Source organism: Castor canadensis, chromosome 15, assembly GCF_047511655.1.
Source record: "Castor canadensis chromosome 15, mCasCan1.hap1v2, whole genome shotgun sequence".
Lineage (NCBI taxonomy): Eukaryota > Metazoa > Chordata > Mammalia > Rodentia > Castoridae > Castor > Castor canadensis.
The window spans coordinates 77,057,936-77,065,769 of record NC_133400.1 but is presented as its reverse complement, the minus strand read 5'-3'; the positions used below and the strand labels follow the sequence as shown (position 1 = coordinate 77,065,769).

Genomic DNA, 7,834 nt, shown 5'->3' with positions numbered 1-7,834 from the left:
TGTTGAGCAAGTTAACTTACCACTTAGGAAATCAGTTTCCTCACTTATAAAATGTATATTAAATGCTTCTCACTTAAGATTATTGTGATGATTAGACGACTATGTATGAAAAGGAGTTGCTGTGTAGTAGTTACTCAATGGGTGGTATTTATTTTAATTATTGTCATTATGCTATTTATAACCATTTTTCTATTATATCAGATGAAGCCATTATTTAAGACATGAAAACAATGAAATTAAGTTAAATAATCTCCTTCAAAGAACTGAAAAATTAAAAGCAAACTTGACTGTCTTTCTCTACTTTCATCTGATCATTATGATCCTAAAAAAAAAAATTAATAAAATTCCAAAAGTTCAGCAGTGGAGACTTAGGAAGCAGAGGCAAAGGCTCATATAATTAAGACAACAAATAATTTAGTTTTGAAAGAGGATTTCTTCCTAAAAATTAACACAGGGAACAAGACATTAGTATGCTTTCTTATAACAGAGATACCAACATGGTGCTGAATTGTGAGTACTCATGCTATCTTAGTTAAAACAAGTAAAGTTCCACAAAGACTGGAATTCACAGATATGACTTCTGAAAATCAAACAGCAAGAAGTGTTAAATGTCTGCTTTTTTCCATTCCAGCATTTTGAAGGCCTTTAAATACTCAGGCGCACACACAAAATAGCCATTGAAATGTACAAAAAGTCAGTAGCCATAGAAAGAATATGAACTTTTTATTATATTTTTTTATTATTTTTAAAACTATATTACCTTTTCTCTTTCCAAAATTGCTTCTTACCTCCCCTTTCCTAGACAGTGACTTCTTTTGATTCAAATATCTTAAAACTCCTCTCCCCAGCATTTCTTTTCATCCTTCTTCATGTTTCCTTCCATTTTTGCAGTCTGATGATTCCACACTCTAAGACTTAAGGACAATTCAAGAATGCCCTGAGCTTAGTATCAATATTACTAAACAAATAAAAGATGAGTTTAAAAAAGCAAATTACAGCAGTCATCCTCCTTCTCCCATGAGGGGTACATTCCAAGAACCCCAGTGGATACCTAACACCACAGGTAGTATTGAACCTATATATTTTTTTCCTATACACACATACCTATGATTAAATAAATTAGGCTCAGAGATTAAAAAATCAAATAATAAGGTAGAATAACTGTAACAATGGACTGTAAGGTGATGGGTTAGGTCTTTAGTAATGGATGGAGCTAGAAGTAAAGATGCTATATGGGGTTAGAGGTACATTTCCAGTAAAGTGGACAGTATTAGCAAAATTAACAGAAAAAAGAAAACAAGGCAGGTGTTAAGGTCTCAAGTTTTGAGGCTATGGGAAGAAGAGTCCAGGAAGGTGGGCTTTATTGAGGATAGCTTTGCATGACAGTTCAAGGAGAGTTCTAGTGAAGATTTAGTGAAGGAGAAAGAAGATTCATGTTTCTGACAAAATTATCCTGGTAAAGAGTAAAGAAGGATCATAAGTAGAAGTGTAATTTACCAATAATTGTAACAGTCCAGCCCAAGACTTTAAGCATCTGAACTGATAAATATAGGGTACTTATCCAAGCACTTAGTATCTCAGGGAGAAAATAATACCACATCTCTAATTACCTTAGATACATCACAGTGTACTTCATATTATTTCATTTTAGCCATCCTCTCAAGTAGCAAGGATTATCTGCATTTTATAGATGAAAAAGTAATGCTCAGAAGATGTGGGTGACACAATCCAGGACCCATAACCAACAAGGAAAATCAAGATCACAGATCTTTTCATTGAAAGAAATAAGATTAGAAACAACAAATCCAAAGTGTATATACAACACTTTTGGTTTTAACCTATATAATCATTTTGATTTATTTAAAGGAACAATTCTTCGACCCTGGTGAATTTAAATATTCTAATACTTAAATTTATAGTTATTTACTATTCTAACACATAATAATTTGCACAATCATAATCAATAGTAGCTAAAGAATACATGTTTTGAATTCATTCCTGCAATATTTTCAATGAACAAAAGTCTATAACAAGGCTAAAAACTAGCATTTGTGCAATATTGGAAATACAGGGTATTTATTTAATTTCTTCCATTACATGAAAAAAGTAACAAGTGCTATTTTCTGAGAGAAAGGTATGAGCAATTTGTTTGGTAACTTTTGACAATGAAAAAGCTAAAATGAATAAGTAATAGATATCTGTGTATGACATTTTAAAAATTTTTATATTTTTACATATATTATATATCTTATAAGATCAGTAGATTGTATCTGTAATTGAAGGGCTAGACTTTTTTCAAGATAGAAATTGTATCCCTCATTAAAACAATGAGAATATATGAATATTATGCTGCACCATATAGATATTTTTTAATTACTTTGATAAATGAAGCAAGGAGGGAGAAAAGTTCCCACCAATGATTTCAGAAAGCTCTCTGAGAGAAGCTATTATGTAGAATCAAAAAGGTCTAAGTTCTGAACTGTAATATGTAAACTCATAACCAAGGAGCAGCTATTTAATGAGATGGGTTGGTCCCCAATGCAGCTGCCACTTTCTAAATTGTGAACAACACCTTATTAAACAAATGTATTTAATCTTAGAGGAATGTGCTTTGTATTTAATTTTTAATCTATGCTTCTTACTTGTTAATCCAAATAAAAACCACCTCAGAAATGAAGATGTCTTTTAATATCAAGCAGTGTTATTTTGGAGGGGAGATTTTATTTTCTTTTAAGCTTACTGTCATTCATTATTAACACTTAAGAGATAGCTCTAAACAGCATGATATTTATACACACAGGTATGATGAATTGGACACTTATTGTCATGCCACTAACCTAGGACTGTTCTTCAAGTGTGATGTTAGTACGTCTTGCATTATGTAATGAGCTTATTAAAAAAAAATACATTTCCCACGTTCTACCCAACTCAGATTCAATGAATCAGACTCACCAGGCAGGGTGTGGCTCAGAAACCTGCATAGGAAACAAGCTTAGCTAGAGATACTGGGGAAGAGAGTTCACAAGGAGCCTTCAACCAGATCTGCTTTAGGAGGCAAATGTCATGATTTTCTAAGGTTTGTTCCATCACACTTCATCAATGTACGTCATATTTTAACACACTATAGAAATGATCCCTGAAATTATAGTCTTACTGCACATTTAAATACCATTCCAGATGTATATCTATTGCATATTTTGGGAGGCTTCTCAAAAACTGCTGATTTGCAGAACCGTCCCAAATGACACAAACCATCATGAAGTTTTAAATATCACTAAATTAGCCCAATTCCCATCCCAGGCCACTCCAAGTTACTGAACTGCTAATAGTTGAGTGACAACACTAAATTAGTCATTCACTAGTGATACTTTCTGTATTATTCACATCCTTCTTTGACAGCATGAAAATCTCCCTCCTTTCTCTTAAATATTCCAGTTGGCTTTGTTGCATGGGAATGTGAGTTCCACCCTAGCCCCTTATCTAGTTCACATTCCTGTTTGTCGAGAAGATATTATATTTTGCATTTTTCATTTTTAACTATTACTTTTTGTTTACCAAATACAAATTATAGCACCATTTTTTCTATGTACATGGACTCTTTTTCTTTAAATAGCCCAGCCCTAGAAGACATGAAAATGAGTTCATAATGTTGAGAATCACGTTTATGTAAAATAATATCATGCTGAGAATTAAAATTCCTATATTGATTCAAGTTACCATTATTAATCTCTCACCTAATTTCAGAATTTTCAGGATTGAACTCATAAACTGAAATTAATTAATGATACTAGACTCTGGCATCACTTTAAATGGTGGGAGGGGTCATTCTGTGGTTGTAACTCTATGACTATACTTTGGGTTTTCTCTGTATATCTCTTTGTCCTCAACTTGGACTCACTCTTTGGTGCTATCTCCAGAACTGTATATATTATATCATATGTCAGTTATCCATGAGCTTCAGTTGCTAATAGAATAATCCATCAATGTCCTTAGTCTTCTAAGGGAATTGGGCCACTCCAGCATACCAAAAGCATGAATGTTCAATTCCCTTGTATAAAATGGCTTAGTATTTGCAGATAATCTACCAACACCCATACCCTACATATATCCCACACACACTTCAGATCATCTTTAGATTACCTACAATACTTAATACAAAGTAAATGCTACACACATAGCTGTTTAGGGAATAAGAATAAGAAAATCTTTATGTGTTTGGTATAGACACATTTTTCCCTTTTTGGAGTATTTTTGATCTTTGGTTGGTTAAAATCATGGACACAAGGACCAACTGTGTACATCTCTATCCAGAGCATACGCCATCTTCATAGCTTCTCAGAGAAATTATGAGTCTTTAAAATGCAACTTCTTGGTTTTTTTATTAATGTTTAGATGAACTTTCTCCCACTCAAGCTCAGGGGTCTTTAGCTCCTTTTACCTTCACACATGTTCTATCTTTTAGATGGTTGCTACCAAAATAACTATAGCGTGTGTCTTCTGTATTGTGGTGAAAATACTTCTTTCTTGTTTTTGGTACTGGTTAGCTTTTACAAGGTAAATTCAAAAATTAATTCTCATGTCCTTCTAAGGTGTAGTTCTTTAATTGCTATGCTACACAAAACAAGAAATTAAATGGTCTTTTGAGGTTATACTTCCTGGACCACAATACATGTAAATGTAGGTAATATGATCATCTAAATTCAATCCATTAAAGCTTTTAGAGATTTTGAAATTATGAAATATTTGCAAATTATATAATGACAGCATAAGATTAATATTTCTTCTATTAGGGAACTTCTTTGTTATTGAAGATCCCAAATAGATGTGTGATCCAAATTTTCAAAACCTAAGGTATAGATACTGATCACCAGATGGAAAAAGCATAAAAAGCACATTTCTTATACAGAAATAGAAAAATGAACTCAAGCTGAAATAAAAAGTAAAGTGCTATTAGAAAATTTAATTTAAGAAAGTCACCAAAATATTTTCATGGTGACATATGAGGAAGAAGAAGTAGCAAATAGCTAGAGATAGTGAGCAGTCCCAAACACAATAAGGAGAAAAACCTCCCTAAAAATGATGGATTATTTAATCAAGACAACGAGAATTAAATCAGAAGGAGAGAACAGAAACAGGTAGTAAAATATGCCAGACCAAATTCTGTAGAGCTAGAAAACAATGGATATTGAATTCTTTTGTAATAAATGGAATCCTTCAAGTATTAAAAGAAACTAATAGACTTTTCTGGTTATGTGCAGAAGGCCTTCATTAACAATAGCATATCAGCATTCATTAAAACATTCTGGATGCTCAGAGATTCTAAAACTTGCATTATTTTTTAATATACAAATTATGCTATCATTTTCTGTAATTCATTGAATACATGAGTTTATTCCTTCACCTTTTGCAGAACTTCAGAAGATACTACATATTTCAACAAATCAGTCATGATTAAATAATACCTATGTCCCACCACAAAAATGCAACAGCAACAAAATTGTACATATTTGAAAGTACCTAGCTCTGACAAATTCAATAGGAATCTACATGCACAACAGCTCAAAGGGAAAAATTGCATAGTACTTGAAGGTGATGTATTACTTTTGTTGCCCTTGTGGTGATTAATTATAGTATTATCAGATCAATGTAATACCATCCCATGAATTTCTCTGGAATATTTGTTATTCATTTTTGTTTCTGTTAAGTAGTATATTATTAGTGTTCATTCAATATATAATACTGAATGATGCATGTTTTTCTTTTGTCAATATCCTTTTCTGAAATAAGTATAATTTCAGCAGCATTGTGAACAAAAAAAGGATATCTTAGTTCCCCTGGTAACTTACTATGATGGCAGAAAACCTTAAACCATACATCACAACATACCTGATAGGGGAATATTTGCTCCAGGCTATAAGTTAAAAATGATAAATTTGGACCTTTGGAACACAATGCATTCTGAAACGAGATTTTGAATCTTCCTCTCCTGAAAGATGTTAGCTTGCTCTACCCAATTTTAATAAATTGTGAAAAGCAGTCCACTTGTCTGTACCATCTCCATCAACTCTACACTTTCAACTTTTTCCATCAAAATGGGGAGTTGTCTATAAATCACTTTCAACTGATTGCCAACAGCTATGTCTACTAATTATCTTCTAGTATAATAGAGTTTATCTAACATTTACTTAACCAAAAATAAGGAACAGATATTTGTTTTTAAGTGTAGAAATTTTAATTCAGTTCTGGAGTCAATATGCTCTCTTAAAAAAATTTTTGAGTTTATACTGTCTTGATGAGCAACAACAAAAAGGCACAGTTAAGAAAGCCCAAGATGACTATCATTGGCATCTATGTGGGAGTGTAGAATCTTGTGTGGCCATCAAGTTTCAGTCAGTTGCATGCACAGCTGAACGAGTTTTCACCACACCTCTTTCTTGCCCTCTCAAGATTTGCATTGTGTTGCACAAGCAAAACTGCCTTTTGCATGTGTTTATTTTAATCATCCTCAACCTATGTTAAGCTTAGCCTTCATTCCTTAGTAAAGGTTGCTGAGGTTGTGATCACTCAAGAGAATTTTTTCTTCAAATTAAATGTTACATATTTGTAATTGTGCTCACATTAAATTTGCTTCTTAGCAGTAATATAATATTTATATCAAGTCACTTGTGTGATATTGTCTTATCTGATTAAAAAAGGAAAAGAATTCAGAAATGGCAATGCAATCTTTAGTTTAAAAAAGTAGCATTATTTAAGCAATCAAAAAGGAGCATTAGTGGAAAACAAGATTTCGGCTTTTTGAAAAAGTGACAATAAAAACCTAAGTTAAAATAAAGAATAAAGCCAAATTAACAAGATTTATAAAAAGACCACAGGATTGATTTGTCTCTCAGTATAATATTTATTGGTGAACATGACTAGGGAGGGGTAATGTGGTGGCAGAGCCTGCCACTTGTCTAAGGCACTAGGTTTAGAGATACATTTGATACCATAGCCATCTGGAATGAACCACTTCTTAGCTACATATGTCTTCAAATTCATCTGCATTAATCTTAGTAAAGCCCCACTTCTTTAAAATATGAATCTTCTGGTAGTCAGAGAACTTGAACTTGGTTCAAGTTCTGTATAAGGCCTAGATTATTGGTTCTTTATTCTGCAACTTGGTGCAGATGACATGATGACTGGGCCCATGTGAACCCTGACCACTGACCATCCACTGGAAAGTTCTGTTTCCAAAGTCCCTTAGAGCAGCCCATATAAGCAACAGGTTGCATACACTACCACGGAGGCTGCTGTTTGCAGCTACTGTATACCAGGTCCTAGTTTATGAATATTACTATTGAGAATAATGACAGATTTTTACACAGTATATTAATATGAAACAAAGGATCAGGCGAGTGTCAATTTTCAACCAGCAATCAATAATGTGTCAATATCCAGGCAAAAAGATTAAAAACTCAATCTCATCTATGTATTAACCATGACAATGTGGTATCATGATCATGCATGTGTTCTAAGGGATGCATAGTTAATGCTTTGTTTTTTCTCTTGCTGATATAATTTTCTACTTTAGCACCTCAGTTCTTGATTAAACATATGGACTCATTATATGTCATTGCCTTCATTAAGACAGTTTAAGGAACAGAGGTTAGATAAATATATGTTAATAGATGAATGGATAAATAACTTGTACAAATACACACATACACAATATATATATATGTACAATGGAATACTATTCAGTCTTAAAAATGAATAAAACTCTGACACATCCTACAACATGGATGAGCTTTGAGAACATTATTCTAAGTGAAATAAACCAGACCCCAAAGCACAG

General features: G+C 32.8%; 1 pseudogene; it reads right to left on the bottom strand.

The window, feature by feature from the left end:
- Positions 1 to 7,221: 7,221 nt before the first annotated feature.
- Positions 7,222 to 7,364, bottom strand: LOC141417679 (small nucleolar RNA SNORA70; annotated as a pseudogene).
- Positions 7,365 to 7,834: the final 470 nt, after the last annotated feature.